Raw genomic sequence first — 22,888 nt, 5'->3', positions numbered from 1 at the left:
ACAGACAGGACACCAGTCAGAGGCAAGTAGGATCTTGTTTTCAAAGATTACAACTAAACTAATTTTGCAGAGTTAAAACCAGTATTCTATCACGACATAAATACTATTCTGTAAGATGTGGCACCCAAACTATTCCAAATCCATTTTCAGCAGCTCCTAACTGAATTAAAAATCATAAAATCCATTTCAGGGAATTTGGTAAATGAAAACTATAAACAAGTAACTTTTTATTATTATCTCAAAAGAATCAATAGCTGGCCTTGCCCAGGCTACACAGTAAAGACATTTCTAAATAAACAAGGTTATTATGACTGCAGTAGGTAATTAGGGTGTGAAGCATGGAGCTACTTAACATAAAGATAGTAGTTAGAATAGTTATGACCAGACTGTAATCAAAAATAAGAAAACAACCGACACAGAATTACATATATCATAAACAAAGTGTTGATTTTTTCAGTGTTTTCTGGTGTTTATAAATAAATGTGAATCTTCTGATCAGATTCTCTAATGCATACAGCTTGCTTCTTTCATATGTATCAAAGCAATATATGGGGTTAAGAAAATGAGTCGTCTTCTGTAATCTGATCCCTACATGTCATAAAAATTTTGATGCAATTTTTTGGCAGTTTTTGCCACATCACACTACAGCCAATGTTCATAAACTTTTTCTCTGTTTCCAATGGCAAATTATACCTTTTCCCAAAACAAAATGCACTCTTCTCTACATTATCATTGTTGGAAGGTGATGTAAAAGACAGGTTTTACAAATGGTGTGTTTATGCCAATTTCTGCCTTTCACTCAATTACCCTTACCATTTTTCTAACCAAAAGAAAATATCTGAAAAGAATACCTGAGTTACAAGTATCAGTTTAAACTATTACTCAGCACATGTGACTTAATAATGAAATCTCCCTTTTTATAGTCTTTTAGGTAATATTTGTGAATGTCTTGATGACTTATCTCCTGCAGTATATCTAACTTCTTAAACTTCTTACCAATTACTTTTCACTAATATAGAGAGATAGCTGTTTTATCCCTTTTTCAGCTTGAGCTCAAGGAAGAAAACAAATCAGGCATTTAATTTTATCTTGGCAGTTTGTATCGCTTTCCTCATTTCTTCTTTGGATGAAATGAGAGAGAGCACCTAAAGCATGCAGAAAAGGTTCAATTAATAAAAATTCTTTCATTCTTGAAAATAAAGGCCCGCTTTTTTCTGTAAGCCACATGAATCCCTGACACTTCTGTGGATTCACAAAAGTTGAAATGGTTTTACCCATGCTAATCACTCCAAATATTGCAAATGGTCTTTTACTCTTTTTGGATAAAGGAAACTGAGTCTGTAACCTGGTTCATAAAAATTATGTATCACATTGAACAGACACAGGTGTCAATCCTAGCAAAATTCAATTCCATTAGAAGCAATCATCCTGTTTAAAACTCCCGACAGTTTGTATTAGATAAGACATTATTTTGCTTCTATATTTATAGAGTTGTGCCGTGTTGATGTGATGTTTGATATTAAATGCTTGCCATCTATCTAGCTGGAAGCTGAGTTCAAGCAACACTGAAGTGATTTTTAGTGTAAATGCTAATAACTATTGAGCTGAAAGAGCACTACACATCAAGTAGCGTATTCAAAGACAGAATCATAACTTTACAGGTTTTCCAGCTAGTTCAGACTCTCTGATGGACTTCTATCAAGGGGCAGTTATAAGAAAATTATGCTTAGCTTTTGGATATCACCCTGTTGCCTCCTAACCATGTGAAAACTGGAATGTCAAAGCCTAAGTTTGTTATTACAATGAAAGCAAACATGCCTGCCACTCATAATGGCTTATACTTATGTCTGACATCACCTTCTTCTGGCCTGCAGTCATCAACTTGCCTCAGATCTCTTCTTCTACCTCCAGCACCTAAAATGCTATTCTGTGTTTCCTCCACATTCTTCTTAATTCTCGTGTAGCTTCAACAGCCCATCTGAACTCCTCACTTCTGTTTTCAAACAGACTGGATAAGGGAGAGGTGGATGAAGGTCAGGATGGTCAATGTGTGGTGGGAATCATTGCATTTGGGTGCCTCATTCTATGCAATATTCTCTGAAACATGCCATAGTGTGGGGAAAACCTTTCTTGCACTCAAAATTTACCTGGAGCCCACGAACCCTCCTCAGATAATTAACCTCCAGTGAGTACCTAACCACAGGCATTTTCAACTTATCAGCACTTCTAGCCTTAATAGGCTTGAGTTAGCCGGATCCTTGTAACAGTGAGGAAGTTGGCTGGAGGTGGGGAAGGGGTTACTGTAGTAGATTAATGCGCGTTGCACGAGAAAAGCATTGAGAAGTGAGTGAGATTCTTTGTGGAGTAACAGCTGCCTGGCAGCACATAGCAATCTGTGAAAAGCGTTCTGCCTGCCGGCCCCTGGGACGCTGCAGTCTGCTCCCCAAGGGCGAGTTTCCGAGGCTGAACCGGACAGCGGGGCATGCCCCCGGGGCGGGCGGCCTCTCAGCAACTGCTGCCGGCAGCAGCGCCGCTGCGGGCCGCGGAAGAGCGGGGCCTGGCGGCGGGGCCGGCGGCGGTTCCGTCCCGCGGGCAGGCAGGGGCGGGAGGGCTGAGGCGCCGCCCCCGCCGGAGAAGGCGCGGCGTGGCGGGCGGAACCGCACCCCGGCCCCGGCGTCACGCGTCACTTCCTGTCGCCGCGGCCGGAAGTGTCGCCTCTCGCTGCTCCGGCCGGCGCCGCGTGCAGGGCTTGCGCGTTGCCATGGCTGCGCGGGCGGTGTCCCGCCGCGGCGGAGGGCGGGCCCGGCCGGCCGTGAGCGTCCCGCCAGGGAGGGCTGCCGGCCCGCGGCCCCGGGCCTCCCGCCTGGCCCCGCAGGCGCTGGAGCTGCTGGCGCTGCCTGGAGGAGCCGGAGCCCGAGCGCCGGTGAGGGGCGGTGGCGGGGCGCTGAGGTGCGGCGGGCGGGGGGCTCGGGGCCCGGGGCCCGGGGCCTGGCCCGGCGTCCCGCGGCGCCGCAGGCACCCCTCGGCGGAGGCGGGTTGCTGTCAGAGCCCGGGCTGGTATGGGCACGGTTGCTTTCTGTGGAGACCCCGGCTGGCTGTACAACTGCAGGAGGGTGAAGCTGCAGTTTTACAGCTGGAGGACGGTTCCCGATCGGTCTCGGGTGATACCAGGCGTCGTTAACGGCCCCGTTTCACGGGTCTTTCGAGCATGAAACCGAACGCACCTAAATTTTGCTCTTGGTAATGCTCCTGGAGGGATTATATGACACAGAAGCCTCAGACACAACTTACACGACCAATGTGATCAAGTTAGTGCCACTTTATTAAGGGATGCACAGCAGTTTATACACTAGCACAAAGCACACACATTGCTTCTAGATTGCTAATAGGCTAAAGCTGCTTGTCTATTCACTCTCCTGCACTTATGATTGGTCACAGTGTGGTATCCATGCTCCTCGCCTACATTCTATTTTCTTATTTTTCAGTCCAACTCCTTTATCTCTTTCCCATGTATGCTCTTCCTTAATAGTCCAACTTTCTTATCTCTCTGCCAGTACACAGTTTCTTTGTCTCTCTTGGCCTTGCATATGTCCTTCGCAACAGCTGCAGCCTACTGTTACAATGAGGCCACTCGGTCTGGATTGCTCATAATATGTCGGTTGTCTTCCAGCCACTCCACAATTATACATGCAACTTTCACCTAAATACCTGTCTTACCTATTTAACAACATTCGCTGTATTTTGCTGCTGTTCCAGAGACTGACAAGAGCAAGGCTTTATCTTGTATACACTTCTCTCTTCTGTGTTGGAAGAATCTACTTGTACTTTTGATTGTAAGTAATCTATTTGTGCACTAAATTAAGGTTAACATAGCCCATGGTAATTCAGAGTTGGTTGTGCTGTGCATCTTAGAGGGCAGCGTTACAGCTGGGATCACAACTGCGTCAGTGAGGAGTTTCACACACAGAATCATGGAATAGTTTGGGTTGGAAGGAACCTTAAAGGTCACCAACCCCCCTGTGTCAAGCAGGGACATCTTCAACTAGATCAGGTTGCTCAGAGCCCCGTCCAAGCTGGCTTGAATGTTTCTAGGGATGGGGCATCTACCACCTCTCTGGGCAACCTGTTCCAGTGTTCCACCTTCTTTGTAAAGAATATCTTCCTTATATCTGGTCTAAATCTGCCTTATTTTATTTTAAAACCATTGCCCCTCGTTCTATTGCAACAGGCCCTATTAAGAAGTCTGTTCCCATCTTTCTTACAAGCCCCCTTTAAAGTACTGAAAGGATGCAATAAAGTCTCCCCAGAGCCTTCTCCTCCAGGCTGCACAACCCCAGCTCTATTGGCCTTTCTTTGGAGCAGCTCCGATTGAATGCTATTAAAATTTTAAACTTCTTTGCCCAGTTAGGATGACCTGTTTATTAGGTAGACTGGGGCAAGAATTTTCTGATGCCATCCATTTCTAACAGAAAAGAATTTTGACAAAGTAAAAATGTGCTTTTAGTGATTCAATGTTCTGATTTTTTATTAAAAATGTAACAATGTTGAGTGTCTTTTAGACTATGTTAATAGTATCCAAATAGTCAGTGAGACAGAAAACCCAGCTCCTAACCAAATCTAGAACTCCTGGACTGATATATTTCTGTGCAGAACGCTGGAAGTAATCTATTTACTGACAAAAGACATTCTTTTCTTTAGTGTTTTCTTTTATGTTCTTTAGTACAATGTTTAGTGTTTCTTAACTTTTGTTATTTGAATAAAAAAACTTGTCTTCATGAAACAAACAGGAACAAGTGTTTATTACATGCTTTTAAACTCCCATCTATCTTTAAAAAGTCAGACAAGTAAAATGATTAAAAAATAGATAGGCACTTTGCCTCTGAATTTCCATAATTACAGAAGATTGATTAACTTGATTAATGCAAGTACTGTAATATTGCAAGTGTTTATTTCAATTCTGTCAGGATTTGTAGACCGCATTTCAGATTACTTAAAAATAGGGCATTACAGCACAGATCATGCTATGCAACTAGATTTCGAAGAAATAGCAGAATTAAAGGAGCTAGCTATTGTTATACAAGCTTTAATCGAGGTAAATTAGAAAAGTATCATAACAGAGTCTTCCTCAAGCTGTAGAACATGTGCTTTTGTCGCTGTCATGTCTGTTTTGTGTAATTCTTAAGGGATCTGTTTTGGCTTTTCTTCTGTCTTCATATACCTATTTCAACTAAATTATATAATTTCTGTTTTCAAAATAGAATAATGTACAACTATTGATAGATGAATTAGAGACTGGATTACTTGGCTATCTGAATCAGAGAAAATTACGTAGAGATTAACATTGTTTAATGTACAAAAAATAATAAGTGAAAATTCCGAGGGTTTAAACCTATCTAATAGTGGCTAAGAGTCTGGAAATAAATCTGGGCCTGTCAGTTCCATTGATACTTACCTGATATCAGTTATGAGTCTAGCTAAGGAGATGTCACACATCAGATTAAGGAGATTAAACAGTGCAGTGCTTCTGCAAATCACATATAAAAGCAAAATTAGAAAGAGGATCCAAATCAGATTATCTACTTTTGTACAATTATATGTGTATTTTAAGCAGCACCTCACTGAAATTTGATGTTTAAACTTGGGTGGGAGTGTGCAGTACATAAAGAGGCACAGTGCTGTCTGTTTAACATAAATGCCTTATCAATTACTGATGGAAGACGGGTGCCTCTAGAGACCTGCAGAGGGAAATATGTTCTGTCAAAATGCGTTTCTATCTGTCCCTTTACTATGTAAGAAATTACAAAGGAAGGTGCTTTAGAATATAAAATAATTATGTGCACAAAAAGGTGAATTTCCTAGAAAAAAAAAGCTTTCCTTTTTAGTCCTTAGATGGTATATATAGAACTAAAAATAAATGCGTTTGGTACTATTTTTGGAAGCAATATCTCATTGTACTTCACACCACTGAAAGACTTCAGAGTATTTTGCTCATCTGAGCCACTGGCAAGCAGAATGCATTTCCTTTAACAATTCCTCTCTCAGTTCTTGCTAAAATAGAGACATTTTTATGCTTTTTACCATATAATACTTTACAGACTGTTGAATTAGGATTTATAAACAAGTTTTCTGGGCTTACATTTTGATACCTGTGTTGATACACGTGTATGGGTCTCCTTTGCAGAATCGGACTAGCTCCTGTCTGGCAGATACTTTAATGTTCCTAAATTAGTTATTTTTTGAGAAAGCTAAATATCTTTCCTACATAAATATTCTCTGTCCATCAAATACTGAATCAAAATGTCTTTAAAAATTGCAGTACCGAAGGTTTGGAGGGGGAGTTTTTAGTTAACAGATGCTTTCCTTGCCTGGGACAAGTAAAACGCTTAATATTGTATATCCAGATCTTCCATTTCATGAGTTGCAGTTGTCTTAATGTCAGTTTTAAATTTATATATCCACAGGAGTGATACAATGGAGTAGTGCTTACAACAAACATTACAAGGATATCATTGATACTTCTGACATGGCAATATATGTTTATTTTGGCACATTTTTATAATTTTGTTCTGCAGATGTAATTACCATTTTCTTCATATAATTACTTGTAAATTTCATCAGAGAACATTATGGTGCAATATTTCATGTTTTCGTCATAGAAGGCTCTCCTTATTTAATAGTCTAACTTGTTATTTGGGGTGAGAATCAGCTCACAGATTAAGAAACCTACATTGTAGGTGTCTCATGGGGGTATCTTTGTCTGAGCAGGTCATCTAAACTTCCCATATAGTTAGTGCAGATCTGTCTGTGTTGTCATTTGAAATATCTAAAAATATGCTACTTGCCCTGTCTCTGGTTTCAGAGAGGGACAGGTTTCCTTTAGCCCTGGGTCACATATGCCAGTCCTGCATAAGATGTCTTTCATACCACATTTCTTGTGGCACTAAATAAACAGTAAATAAACACTACTCATGTGTGCATGAGCAACTGAGTCAAGTTCTATTGACTTCATTGCTTGTAACAGAACTTATCTAGTTCTTATGTAGACACCTAAATTTAGGTGTTTTACTCTGCAGATGGAAATTCCTGCTGACATCTTAAGATGTCCAAAGTATGGATGTGAAACTGTGAGTTCTGACAGTTTCATGACCCGTGACCAAGTGGCTGTTGTAAGACCAAAGAGGATACCATAGGGCATAGAAATGCATTAGATGCTTGTGTTTAGATGAATGAATCTAGCTATCAGCATCTTGAACAAAGTAGTGGAATCGTCTGAAGTCCACTAAAAATAGTGAAAAAGTCTAAAAAGAAAAAGCTTTTATTTTTACTAGCTTACTTTGTGTATGAAAATAAGTAATACTAAGATTTCAATTTTTAGCTCATTCACTCCCTCCAGCAAGATTTGTTCATCTACGAAAGCATCATTCAAGCACCATATGAAGAAAAAATTGAAGAGCAGGCTTCAAATCTTTGTAAACATGTAAATGATCGACTGACAGACATTGAGTTTTTACACAAGTAGGTAAACAGAAAAATTGCTATTCACTTACATGTTAATCTTCACTAGATTCCAGTTCTCGTTCACATACCCTCTTTCTGCAGAGTAATACAATATTTTACTTAATGAAAAGTAATCCACAAAAGTATTGAAAGTAAGAACGTTTTTTAAAGTGCTAATATAGATTTAAAAGCGCATATCCAAGGTGTCTTTGCAAACTTGCAATTAACAGAACATGGATTACATTGTACTTGGCATATTAACAACCATATCTAGGAAAACTTGAATTGAAATGTGGTTATTTCTAGTAAAATACTTTATGACAATATTTTAATAAGCAAGAAACATAGCACACTTCTGGTGTGTATAAATTATTTACAGTTCTTTTCCCATGTGTTTCTTTGCAAATATAGAGCCAGTGATCTTTAGGCAGTAACTCACAGCCCATGCCAGCATTAACACTCCTAGGCAATCATGTTACAACTAGTGAGCACTCACTACAAGGGAGAAATATGTATAAAGCCTCAGTCGTTTTCAAGCTTCTGATATGAACATTAAAAAAACATAATAAAAAAGTCAATGCAGAAAAAAAAAAGATAGAAAAATAACATGAGCTTATAATTGGTTTTAAGTCCAAGAGCTTGGATAGCATTTAATTTTCTTAAATGAAAAAGAATTATATTATATAAGAGTTGTTTGGTTTGATTTGGTTTTGTAATTGCTCCTGTCCTTTTATTGCACATGAAAGTTGTCAGCAACGTGTTAGAAGTTCCATTGCAGAAAGAGGTCCAAAATCAACAGAGCTACAAGTAACAGTTGTGATGCATAGGCTGTTTGCAGAGCATTGAGGTGGGTTTTAATCATTAATGTGGTAGTAGACTGCTGGTCTGCGTATTAACATGTTATAAACTAATTACAGAGAATAGCTTTGTATTTGAATTTTTCATGAAGACGAAGCATTTAAACTATATTGAATAGAAACAAAATAATTAACACAAAAATATAATTGTTTTTAAGGTATTGTTTCCCCCCTTATGCAGTTTAACATACTTGAGTATAGTTTTAGATTAGTGACATCATAGTTACTACAATATGAATGAGGTATGTTAGTAGATACCAGTGGGATGAAGCAAAAATCACAGTTTTTAATTTCCTGACAAGTGAAAAACATTTGACCACAAAATACTCAAGCAGCATAGGATTAGACCCAAATAAGCAGTCAGTGCTTACTTTTCTGTCTTACTGAGGGTAGTCAAATCAAATGAAGGGATGAACTTTTTTTAATTTGCAGCAAAAGAAGGGAACTTGCTTTAATGGACAGTCTGTGATTGGGTCTGTTAGGAGGCAGAAACATAGTAGTCACATAAAATGCTGTTTAGTTCAATTAAAAATGAAAATGTCTTGATAAGTTCAGTAATTGAACTCAGGTTACCAAATACAGAATGATGATCAATGGTGGGCACTCCAGGTGGCTTTCTGCTGCCCCCTAGGGACTGTGCTACAAATGTTCCTAATTAACAGATTTCGGGATGTAATTGGAACAGTAAAAATAATCCGAATTAGAAAGCATGGAACTTAAATTTCATCTTTCTTCCCCCACATTCAAATGGAGCATGCAATTTTGTACTTCCTGGCAAAACAAATTCAGTATTAAAAAGAATAATAAAAAGCTTCACTTACTTTGTGGAGAATGTGATGGGTAAAAATATTTAGTTATAATTATTCTACTGTTGTTTATACATAGCACAGTCAAGTGGAGATATATAGTGGGAAGTGTGTACAGTGTATTAACATCATCTGATGTATAATACAGTATATAAAAAATCATAGAGAACCCTGGAAGGAGAAAAGAATGCGTTTCCACAGAATGAATGATCTCCTAGACATGTGAAGGGACAGGAGAACAGGTGCACTTGTGAATGAGTTCAAACCAGCATTAATCATGTGGATGTTTCAGAGAATAGGATAGAGAAATGTGAAGCAAAGGAGAAAAGTTCACAGAAAAGATGTGAGGAACTGTGAGGCTGAGGAATTTTAAAAAGATGTGAGAGGAAATCAGAATGCTGAAAACACTGAGCAAGTAACAGAAGATGATACGCATTTCAAGAATGCTGCATAGCTTAAAGTGGGCAATTAGAAGGCAAAAGCTAGGTTTTAGCACTGAAGGAAAGGGTAGCCTCTGTAAAGAAAGTAGCTACAAGATTTATTAAGACTTTACAGAGAGTGAAAAAAGTTAGTTTTATACATTTGTTCTTCTTTATTCCTGAATAATGTATGTAGCACCATCACTTGAAGAAAGAAATTGTGCTCCAAACCCAAGTGTAAAACAGGGATTTTCCCATGAGAATTATGGAATCTTCCTAGCAATTACTTTAATGGTTTAAACAGAGTTGATTTTAAAAGCACTGTAGATTATATAGACTCTTTGAAGAAGAACTGTGTTCCCTTTTAAAATTAGATACTGAAACACTCCTTTTTGGGAGCTAGTCACTTCTGAGAAAAATTAAGAGAGTGGCGTTTATCTCCTGTAGCATTTAATCACTGCTGTACACATGTTTATGATGCAGCTGTGCTGACCTTGCTTTCTTGATAGTCAAGGCAGAGAAATGGGTATTTTTTAGAACACAGTTCATCAGATCTATTTTAGATACCTACTTAAGGGTGAATTGAGTTGTCCTCTGGACTCATCTGAATGTACCAAATCTCTACAGACTATTAAAAAAGCAAAGTGTTACTAGCTAAAACGTGAATGTCTACATGTGGTCAAGCACTTCTGCACAGACCATCTAGAATAATGCAAACTTAATTTTGTGTGTGGTAAGTTTTCTTTCCCAAATCCAGCTCATGTAATTACTCCATGGTAAAAAATGCCTATGAATTCCATGGAGCATATGGTAGCAGTGTTCTCACCAGGGGTTTGTAGGAGTCAGGTTCCCTTTGCTTTGCTTTGTCATTGGAAGATCTTGCATTACTTTTGGATTCTTCTGGTCCAGATTCAGCAACCAGGTTGAAATTGGCCCCATCCCAGGCCTGTGTATAGCTCTGGTAAAGTAGGTGGGGTGCTCTGGGAAAGGAGAACTGAGTTTGACTCCACTGTGCCTGAGGAATAATTGAACCCTACTTCTTTCACTTCGTCAGCAAGTGCTACAAATGTTAATGTATTATACAACAGAGAGTATTTCCTGCTAATACTAATATTTTAAAGAAGTTAACCAATATTTAATCATCTAACCTTGGAAATTTGAACTAGGTATCTAGGTGCTCCTGAAGGAAGAGCTCAAACACACTTTTGAGCTTAGTGTTTCCTACTGGCCAGCTGTTGGCAGTCCGCCACCTTTGAGAGACATTTCTGTATACTGGGAGACTGCACATACTTTTCTTTGAAAGTCTTATTTTTATTTTTTTACTACATGACAAGTAAATCATCGTTGTAGGTGCTCTTCTTTTATCTTTTAATGCAATTAAACACTTTGCTTGTGCGATCAAGAAGGTGCACAAATAAATACCAGTAAGGCAGTTAATGTTTTAATAGTTTGTTTATTCTCCACTTATGCTGTATTTTCTCCTTATTTTATATCTTACATTTTTAAATACTTTCTTCGAAAGTTTTGAAATACATAGGATATGGAAATTTTTTCCACATTTCCTTTTTCTTTGTTGTGTGTTTGAATTCTCTAGTGTTATAGATTATGTATGAGATAGAATACACCTTTTGTTTAAGCATTTGAAATGTCAGATACAGTAAAATTCTATTTTTGATACTGGAACAGAACTTTTTAATGTAAAATATGCATTATGATGTGTCCAAATTACAAAAAAATATTCTGTAGCTTTCAAAAAGGGTTATGGAGTTTATGCAAGAGTCTCACTGAAGAATCTTTTCTTGTAATAGAAGTATTACAACATAAATGGAGAAGACACAACATGTTTACCAGAAAAACTTCTGAAGCTTTTACGTAACTAGCTGCATGAGGCAGAGTCCAAAGTTGAAGATCTGGAGAAAAAATTGCAGGAAGACAGAAAAAAAAAAAGGAGGACTAAAATGGTATGTTTTTGTAAAAGATCATAAACTCATTACTCAAATGTGGAAAGCTTTAAACATATTTAATGTAGTGTATTTCTAGTGCATTTATTTTGATAGGAAGCATTAGGTTGGGAAGGTACTGGAATGCAATTTGGGATTATCCTTTGCTATTTTAAGTATTTTGACTGGAATAATTTATAGTACTCTATTAATGTCACACAAATTTATACCAGTGATAATCTGGCCAAGAGCTGGCGAGTTGGCAGTTGTACTACCTTTTTTGATCTTTCTTTTTCAGTAAAATTAAAATATTTTATAAAATATTTTTGTAAAAACTTAACAGAAACATCCCAAAAAATAAACTCAAAAAGTTTTCTAAAACTTTTATAAAATATTACTCTCAATACTATTCTCATTCCATGTATTAACATCTTAGTTTCAGGAAGGTCCACCTCGTTTCTACTGCTACTTAGAAAAGTACGTACATTGCATCTTCTCATGCTTCTCTTCATTCCTACTCTCTCTAAATTACTCCTAAAATAAATATTTTCTTTTTTTCCTCAGAATTGTGGTGTTAATCATTTAAATCAGCATTTTGAGTATGCACTGAAGATTATCTTAACTTAAAATATAAAAATTAAATACAAAATCCCTCTTTCTTTTTATTTTTCTTAACTCCTGCAATAGAAGTTCATGGAATATGACAGGTACTTGGGTACGGCCATTAATAGACACAAGAAGCCCTTTTCAGTTATGAATCTTTTTCCTCACCCAAATAGAGTAGTTATAATGGCTAAGAACTCTCCTACTTATTCAGTCTGTAGTCTTCAAATGGGAAACATAATTCAGTCGCATATGTCCATATATCATCTTTGTATCTCTTCTGAAATATAAACATATCCTTCTTCTACCCAAATTAACTGTATTCGTCAGCAGTTCACTGAAGCGTAAGAAATCTGTAATGCTTTTTCAAACTTCACATATGCTTTAGGCTGATAAAAAGCAGTCACAGGCTCTAAAGAGGTTCTAGCCAAGCCTGATACTGGATTGCTTTTTCATCTCTGCTCTCTACGCATCATTGAGATGTGTAGTACTAATGACATCTGAAAATGCCATCTAACTATGCTAGCATTAGATGTACCCTCAGACAAAACTAGCTGTTTCTCCCCAGTTGGAACTCACAGCTATGCAACCTGCTCCAGAACTGCATCGTTAAGCCAGGTCAGTCATTCCTACGTAGGAAGGAAGTGATAGTAATTCCATCTTGCAACAGCCTGTTAGCTACAACAGTCAACAGTGATATGGCTTATTTCTTTTTTGCTTCATTTGGGTAAGTCCCAGGGAGGCTGTTTTACTTTATGAAAATATGTATATTTAAATGTTCTCTGTAATGGGGGCTTGAGTCCAGGCTCACATGTGAATATACTAAGGTTGTAATTGTATTCTTTATCACTCAGATTTCTTCCCCAAAAGAGGAGGCGGCTATATGTGAACAAGGGTTGTCATTATCATAATAGGCTGTGGAATTCTAAGGGTACAGAATCACCTCCTCACTATCTTTTAAAGTTCTGAGTTGGTGGGATTACTTTCAGAACACCTAGCTGGATCAGAAAGCAGCTTGTGAAGAAACATTTGTAACTTCCACTGAAAATTAGATGTTAAACATTTTGTTGCTATTAGGGTTCAAAATAGTTTGGCAGCAGTACTTAAACTGTCTTGCAGCTTTTAGGGGTACAAGTTGAAGTGGCTGTAGATTTTAGTGCTGTAATGCAGAATTCTTTAGTGCATCATCAGGGATTTTGATACATATTTTGGACTCTGCCTCTTGACCAAATGGCATGTGTATACCCACTGTAGCGGCTTTGAAACCCACTGTAAAGACACCCAAACTATCACCTGGTGGTCACTCTGGAGCCAGATACAGTATACTGATATATATGCATGCATTGTATCTAAAAAATTGAGTTCTGCCTTGAAAAAAAAAATCATACTTGTAGATTCTCATTAATAACATAAACTGAGAAGCTAAATAGTATTCCAGCTTTTTATGTTACAAGCAAATGACACTAGTTTGAAATGACAGAGAATGTTGAGAAAAACAAAATGTTAACCGACTGTACTAATTATAGGATTTAAGTAAGAGGGAGGAGATATGGCCATAGGTGTTACCGAAATCTCAGAATGAAAAACTTATCGACACCAATGTGATGTAGATAAGCAGACACTTCTTTATTGACAGCCGGGTGCGTGAGCGAGTCCTCTCACGATCAACGCACACCAAGCTTAAAATCAGATACCATATATAAAACTTATTCATACGTATTCATTAAGTATTCATGCATAATCACAATATTTCCCATGAATCATTAATATTCTCCTCCCATATCCAATTCTGCGCAGTAGAGCTTAGAAAGGTCTAGAAATGGGTCTGGGGTACGATTTGGGTAGGTGGTATGTGAGTCGGTGGTCGCGATCTCCCCCTGCCGGAATTACCTTTTACTAAAGTTCACGGTTTCTTGGCAGGCAACTACAAGCTGTTCCAGTTGACTCTCCCCAGTTCCCATTAATCTCATATTCTGACATCTCAATACACTTTCTACATACAGAAGACTGGTCAGATACAAAGAAACCTTTCAAACCCTAAATTATTACCTAAGTTTCAACAATGATTCCAGCCCATTCTTCTGGCCTTGGTACAGGATGTACAGAGGGTCTCATAGCAGCTTTTACTGAGCAATTATAAGTTTCCTCAAAATATATTTTTATCCTTCTATATTTCTATTCTATAAAATAATTCTATAAAATCAAATAATCAATCAAATAAAGTCAATCAATCTTAACTTATTAACAAATTGATAGCATAGTCATATTCCCATCAAGAAATGTGTTGTAAGGGACATGCTGAAATATGGTAGACCTGTACCTGTAAAGTTGAAATCTTTGGCTAAAACAGCTTTAGAGAAAAGATGAAGTAGTTTAAAAAAATTAAAAATTATAGGAATGGTATTCAATATCAGAGAACAATTTGGTTTTGAAATTGTTGGTAAGTGTACATTAAGACTTTTGTTATCCTGAACTTGTGCTAGTGTAATTCACAGGTCAGGTTCTATTACAAGCAGCAAGCTGGAGAAGAGGATGAGTAACTCTTGAAGCACTTCTTCATGTCATGTGAAGAGACAGGTGGTAATGTTAGAATTTTTTTCTTCCTGAAATAGGTTTAGGAAATTAGAGTTTCTATCAAAACTCGTTAAATTAGCATAGCTAAATGCTGCTTTCAACCTTCTTATTTATTGCTGATAATAGTTTTCTAAGGAATTGATAGAAGAGAATAGAATAGAGTAGTTTTCAGTTGGAAGGGACCTACAGTGATCATCTAGTCCAACTGCCTGACCACTTCAGTGCTGACCAAAAGTTAAAGCATGTTATTAGGGGATTGTCCAAATGCCTCTTAGATGCTGTCAGGCTTGGAGCATCAACCTCCTCTCTAGAAAGCTTGTCCCAGTGTTTAACCACCCTATCAGTAAAGAAATGCTTCCTAACGTCCAGTCTGAACCTCCCCTGGTGCAGCTTTGAACTGTTCCCATGCATCCTATCGCAGGATGCCAAGGAGAAGAGCTCAGTACCTCCCTCTCCACCTCCCCTCCACAGGAAGCTGTAGAGAGCAATGAGGTCTCCCCTCAGCCTCCTTTTCTCCAAGCTAGGCAAACCACAGTCCTTAACCATTCCTCACAGGATATTCCTTCCAGCCCTTCCACCAGCTTTATTGCCTTCCTCTGGATGCGTTCGAGTCTTAAACTGTGGGCCCCAAAACAGCACACAGTACTCAAGGTGAGCCCAAGGTTAAAGATAAGTTAGTGGCTTGTGCCGTAAGTATATGAACACATTTGTGTGTGCTGCTGGTTTTTTATACACATACATGCAATATTTCAAAAGCTTGATTTACATTGGTGAGGAAAACTGATCAAGGCTTACAATCTGAACACAATAATACAAACAAAAATGCTGAAATCTCTAAGAAAACAGTATTATGTGATCAAAAAGCCATAGTCTCATAATGAAGAAGGACAACAGCTTTTATTAAAGTTCTGGTTTAGTTCCATGGCAGGATGACATTAGCAAATGACAAAAATTAAAGCAACATACAACAAATGTGGAAAAAATATAGCTATTAATATAATTAGAAGAGTTTGAAGGGTATAAAATAGACAGTGTATCAAGGCAGGAACTATAAATGGCACCATTAGAAACAAAATAATCTTATTGTATTGGGAGCAGAGGAAGCGGCTGCAATTGTATGAGCTTACTCTTAGGTAAAAATTATAGAATCGTTAATGATGTGAGAATCTTGGGGGGAATTTAAAAAAGAATGTCCTGTATATAGGAGGAGGTAAAACAAGGTGCTTGTATCCCAGGTTAATAAATACTTTCTGATTTATTAACCTCCAGAAAAGATTTTACAAGTTTACAGAGTACATATTTTTAGATGAGGAAATCAAGATAGCTTAGATCCCGGGATACCCCAGAGGCTGCTGCCCTGTTTGTGTTAGATATGTTAACATAATGGAAAACTTAATATGGGTTTTCCTAATGGCACTAAAAGTTTTATACAGAATAGATCTTTTCCAACAAAGCTGATTTCATTATTTCAGTAGAATACTAGTTGAATGGTACCTGTGAAGACAAGACTTTTGCAAGGTGTTTGATTTAGTAGCACTGTTTAAAATGCAGTATTTATTTTGCTATGGTAAGTTATGTCATGCCTTAAAATTAGCATTGTGATCTTCCACTAAAGGGGTTGGAAGCTCCTAAAAGTCTGTAGTTGTAGACCTTGGGTAGAGGTAGGCTTTTTGCCTACAGGGCAAAACCAGGAGGCACAGCAGTGAAGTGTTCACTTCAAGAACTTCAGTCAAAGTTACATTATGTAGACTATGGAGCTTGTAGGATAAATATCTGCTATTGCCATTTGTCCTTTTAACTCCGGTAAGATGGGATGCTGTCCAGGTCTTGCAGTTTGTATAATTTATGAACCAGATAAAGACATTTTCTTTGGACAAAGCTCCTGTTCAACAATGAAAGATTTAAAAAAATACCTGTAAATGAGAAATCAACATTGTTTAGGTCTTGTTTGGTTCTTTGTTTAGTAAAGTTCTGTAATAATTAATAAAGGTTCCACATTATTCACCAGTGACCTGGAATTAATGTAAGATACTGCTGATTAAACTTGTAGGCAACACAGAGTGATAGGTAAGTAATGAAGTACATGGCAGTTGTCACAACCTGTCATGCACTGGGTCTATTGAAAGAAATTCTTAGTTATACCGCTAGAAGCAAGGAATGCAGCTCATACCTAGAATGGGAAGCTAGCTTCAGTGTCTAGGAAAAAAAAAAAGGAGTGGGGATGGGGTGGGTAGAGTGTTGGAGTACACTGGCAACTGAACACAGACTCATAGTTTGCAACAGTTTTTTAAAGGGTTGATGGAATCCTTCAATTATTAGACTTAACCTCTGGAATCTTGTGAGTACTAGTGCTAGCCTGCACAGTTAGGGAAGTGAACAAGAAAGTGTCCAAACATTTTTAAGAGGCAATACTCTAAATTGAAAAACACAGCTTAAATCTGTTTACCAAATAGTTTGAGATAACTTGATTACAGAAACTGGATACCTTGCCAAGGAGAGGGCTTAGGGTTATTTGCCTAGGGTTTGGGATCTATACAGCATTCTTTTAAGAAGTACTGTACACGAAAACTTTAGCATCTCTCCAGGTCACAAGAAGCATTTCAACAACAATTCACAAGACTCCTCTAATTCATCTTTGCCCCATACATGTTTGTGAATGGATGAAAAAGGGGAAAGTAGAGAAGGTTGGTTGCAATAAAAAATTAGTGTTAAACTGGCTGCTAACCCTTCATCCTCACACTGCACTTCAAGGACTACTTCAGTATCTATGCAATCTTTAGCTGATCCATACAGTAAAAGTTTGTCATGATCAGCTGCTTCTCCCAGAATTCTGCCTTTATACAAAACAGAAACAAACATTCGCTGTTTTCTGCTGGCACAGAATTTGCAATTAAATGCCTATTTTTCCTCCAAAAGCTATGCTGTCTTTAATCTTTTTTCTGGCTCTGACATGCCTTGAAAGGTAAATGGAGCTATTTGGGCCAGTAGCAACTTGCCAGTCCCTGCCTGGCTGGTGTCTACATTTTGTTACATTTTAAAGACCTCCATAGATGACAAAATCAAATACAGCAGCTACAGTATCAAACCACTATGAGAATGATTGGTGATTAGAACATATTGTCAAAGGATTGATGGCATCTTGATCTCCTGAAATCTTGAGGCCTGGAAACCCTATATGCATGAGCTGAATTGAAGGTTACGGGTGTAGTAACAGTGGTTGACTGAGAAGTAAATACTTGTATTCAACCAGTGGCCATACTAGAGGTTCCCATGTTCAGCCTTAAACTGCATTTCTTTGAAATGTACAGATACAAACTGTGGAAGAATGAAAATTACAAACAAACAAATGTAACATTATGGATAATAACAATAAATACAAATATCAAAATTATAATTTCCCTTTCAGCTAAAAACTCGTATTTGTAAATGAGCTGTTTTTATGACAGCTTGTACAATTGCACCCTCTTGTGGTGCACATAATGGGGACTGTAAATACCTAAAGTACAGCTTAGAAATTGAAAGGTGCATAGTAATTTGGGGGACAGATTTTTGAGTGGATTTGTTTTCAAGGCAAATTGCCAATAAATCAACAACAGTAACTTCAGTTTATAATTATAACTAGAACATGCTCAGATATTTTCTTCTTTCATGTCATAGGAGAGCATCAGTAATAGGCATCATATTTCTTTGCAGTAAGAGTGCAAAATCATAGCTGTTATTCAAAAGGCCAATTGATTATTTTGAGTGTATATTAAATACTGCAGGGTACCAAACAGAAATGCATGCTTCTCATCTGCATAATAAATAGCTATATTCTCTCACCTTTACCTATTTGGCTAGAATACTATGAGTATAGCTGGATGAATCTAGTTGAAGTTTGCTATATTCCAAAATTATGTATGTATATCTGTCTAGTATTATTAGAAAAGTAATTGTAAGTCTACAATACATAACCTTAGCAAATACATAATAGAATTTATTAAAATTAAAATGTGCATATTTTTTACTTAAAGTAATAAAACTGTTAGAATGAAGGCAATAAAACAGAAGAGGTGAGAAATATTGAAGCCTCCTATATAAGCCGTGTTATTATCGCCTTCCAACCTCTAACCCTTTTTTCTTACAGCTTAAAAGTTCCCTAGTTTAAGCAAGCCAAACGCTGCCGCTGTGGGCAGATGGTAGAGAGAACACTGCTACAAAACCTGCCACTCAAAGTGTAACAGATGACTGTAGCTACAGAAAATTGTCCCTTTGTTCATTTTGCTAATGAGTGTCCTCATTGCAGCAGGAGACTGAATAGTTAATTACTTGCAGTTCCTGGTTTGGGCAGATGGTGGAGCTAGAGCTAAAGGTTAGCTAAGTAATGTGCAAAGCACAAGTTTGTGGAAAAAAATGTCTTTTGTGGTTTTTTATATCCTTTCCTTAGCACACTAAAAGGTTATGATGACACTTGTTTTTGAGATACCATTTAAAACTTAGCCACAGGATTAATTAAACTCTTTTTATTTTATGTAAAAGTTCTTCTTTGTGCATCAGCTGTTGATGCTCAAATGCAGCCAGAGCAAAGGAACAAATACTTAAGCCTATTAAGAGCTGAAACAGTTACTTAAAAGGTCTTTAGAAATTCTGAGTTTGTTTTGCAGTGGTTTAGAGTTGACCACTGCCAGAGCGGAGTGTTAGCTAATTACTTAAATATTGCATACACTGTTGTCTTAACACTACTTTTTCCCTAGAGTGTGCTCCTCTGTTCACAGGACTTGGTAACAAGTTTTCAGTAACAGCATGCACTCTAATAATTATCTCAGAATATTAATTTTAAATCTGTTACTGCATAAAGAATGTTTAAAATGAAATACTATTGAAGGATGTTATTAGAATTTATTAAAAATTTCCATTATTAAAAGTAACATTTTTGTTAATCATACTTGCTCTTTATGTAAACTGCTACTGTTTCTCCAGTAAAGGAAGAGGAACCACAAACTAATATGATTACTTTCCAGAGCACTTGGGATTTTATTTACATGATTTCTTATCAAATCAGTGAAAACGTTGTGGCCAAAATTTTATGCACATTGATAACTTGTTCTGGTAAATTGAAGATCACAAACGTCTTTTTTGAGGAAAGCAAATAGTTATGGACTAAATTTTACCCATCATTACATTATACTTTAAGTTTACATGCCATTTGAAAACCATGGAATTTTATTTTTGAAGCTCTTGAACGTTTTTATTTTGAAGCATTTTTTTAAAAAAAGTTCATGTTTTTTCTAAGCAAAGCAAATAATATCCTAAATTTTCTTTAGTAAGCAAAGAAACTGCTGTCTGAATCTTCTCTTTTGTGTTAATATTTTAAATGGTTTGGGGAGTTACTTAATATTCTGGTATTACTATAAAGATCTGTGCCAGCTCTGAAAGCTTTTCTATAATTTTAAAAGAAATATGTGGCAGTAAAATCTAGACAGCCATAAGACAATATATTCAAATGTTTTCAATAGCTTTGAAACCAACAAGAAAAAAAGAGTAGCTGTCCCAATAAGCTTCAGTTGCATAAGAAGTCTTTTCCATAATGGACGTGGCAAGATTTAAACAAAGGACACGCATAATAAAAATGTAAATGAGTTTGCTTTACTAAAACTATAACTTTAAAGTCTTTTGTTGCATGTTATCCTGAAACCTTCTTACAAGGTAATCACTGTTTGCATAGAGATTTAAACCGTAGTCTTCAATAGCATTAAACCCCTGCACGGTCTATGTGTGACAGGCATGCAAAGCCATGTTAATGTTCAGAATATGAATTGCCTCTGGGTGGCTCCGACACCAAGTAGAAAACCAACTGTGTTGATATCAGAAGGCCTGATGGACTCCATGCGGCTCCCAGCCTGAAAACTTCACCGCTTTGACATGTGATGTGCTCCTCATGACACTGGCAGCACTGTCACTGAGAAATGGCACAAAGGCAACAAGCCCCCCTCCTTAGCCATGCACTTTGCAACCCCCTGGTGTTGCCTGTCCACAGTCTCTCCTGCCTGCCTAGTTACGGACAGCACTTCATAAACACGGGGGGAAGTGTGGGTGGATAGGCCCCAGCTGCCTTCCTGGACACAGCCTCCATAATAAATTGACCTGAATGATGAGGGCACACAAACAGTATGATATGCATTATTCCTGTCAATAAAATGTCCCCATGTGTTATGGTCTTTGTATATAATGTACTGCAGCCTTTCTTCTAGCAGGGACCTATTTAGAGTCTCGACTTTTTTCTATTCATATTATGACTCTGTAATAGAATTCAGAAATTATATGATACTGTGTTGTATAATATTATACCAGTGCAGCATATTTAAATCCCCGATTCCTTACTTATAAATTCAAGGCATAGCAATCTTTCAGGTTGTCTTTGAAGATGATGACCATGAAAAAAAAAAATGTTTGAAAAAGAGAATGAGGATTTCAAAGAAGAGGTTTTTAAACTGCACAATGAGATTTCGCGTCTCGAAAATGCTCTGAAACACTCTGAAAAAAGAAACTATTTATTAGGTAAAGCTTTAAACTGATGTTAGATCAAGATGATTCGTTTAAATGTGGCATGGAAGAAATGTCACTTGGAATTGTTAACACGCTTCAGAAGGATGGTGACTTATTTCTGGACTGTTGTATTTTTCTGGTATTGAATGCTAATTTTGTATGTATTTGTAGAGAAATGAATACATATTTATTATAATTTTAATGCATATATTTACATAATTTTAAATTATGACAAAGGAATATTTGCTGTGGCTTTTGAGACTTCTAATATTGCCTAACAATGTGGCTAGGGTTCATATTTTGTGACAGATACATACTGTAAAGTTACTGAAATAGAAAAGTGTCATATGTAGATGGCTGTATTTTTAAATTATGATCTACTATTTTATCTTAAAGGAACCGTATTAAAACCTACTCTCTCTCTCTAGTAGTTTTTGAGCTTCTGCAAAATATCTGAATGTGCATTTCTTCCTGTAGTTAGTTTTGTGTTTCTGTGGAAGTTTCTAATGGGATCAGTTTCTCTCAAACAAGCCATCGCTAGTTTTAATACCTTTGCTTTATTACAGTTCTTAAAAGGAGAGGGGGGTTGTGTTAAGTACAATGTACAGTCTTTACCTGCAGCTTACTTCTCATATATTGCCAGAGTGAAATATTTAATGGAGGACTAGCAACTATGGCAATACAGTAGAATTTGGCTATTGAGCCTTGTTGTGTCCATATAGATTAGACCCAGTATCACCTTTAACAGTGGCGAGATGAATTTGACACAGACAGTATTCCTGATTCCTGTTTATCATCTGATTCAATGGTGTTTCTTATCTTTGGTAGTTTTGTATGAGCAATAAAGAACCACCTGCTAAAACACTTTGTATTGGCTGTGACTAACAGCAAGGATGTCCAGAATTAGTATTAATGAAAAGCTGTGGGCACTCGGTCACACTTGGCTCTTGAACTTACTTCTTCATCTCTATCTGACCAGCCGGCTTGAACAGCAGGAAGAAGGCTGTGAATGTCAAGGGCGGTGGTGAAGGTCACAGTTCTGCCAGGACTCTCATCCCTGGTGCATTCCGCTGGGTTTAGAGACTGAGCTGAAGCAAACATTTTGAATACATTAATGTAGGCACATAATTTCATGGGTTTTCTCTTTCCCCTCTTGTTTTTAGATAAGCAAGTTCAAAGAATGCAATCAAAAATGGACACAGATGAGCAACTGTTCAAAAGGTACGGTAATTTTTACTTCTGTAAACTACATGCTGGGCAGAACAGTAATGATGGAAGTGTATAGTCCAAATAATGTTAGAAAACTTACTTTAACTTGAATTATGTTACATTTTGGTTTATGGTAGTATAACTCACTGTAGAGTAACAATGGATTGGTATTCCTTTAATGAATATAGTGATTTTGATTTTCTCATCCTGTCATATTTCATAATGTTGTTAAAACACAGTGAAAATTCTGAACCTTGGTAAACTACAGTAAAATGATTGAATACTTTAATAAAAAAAGTAACACATTCATTAAGCTTCTGAAGGCAGGGAAAGATTTGTATAGGTGAATAGCTAATAACTTCAGAAAATAAAATGGTTATTTTTTGTAACCTGTGACTTATTAAACATTCCACTATTCCTGGGTAGAGCTGTTAGTGTATGTGAATTATTATTTATAT

At 37.2% G+C, this 22,888-nt stretch overlaps 1 pseudogene; it reads left to right on the top strand.

Annotated features, from left to right (window-relative positions):
• Positions 1 to 2,482: 2,482 nt before the first annotated feature.
• The window catches only part of LOC130147263 (uncharacterized), a 49,420-nt pseudogene continuing 29,014 nt past the window's right edge, over positions 2,483 to 22,888 (top strand).

Source organism: Falco biarmicus, chromosome 4 (assembly GCF_023638135.1).
Source record: "Falco biarmicus isolate bFalBia1 chromosome 4, bFalBia1.pri, whole genome shotgun sequence".
Classification (NCBI taxonomy): Eukaryota; Metazoa; Chordata; class Aves; order Falconiformes; family Falconidae; genus Falco; species Falco biarmicus.
This window is presented reverse-complemented; position numbering and strand designations above follow the sequence as displayed.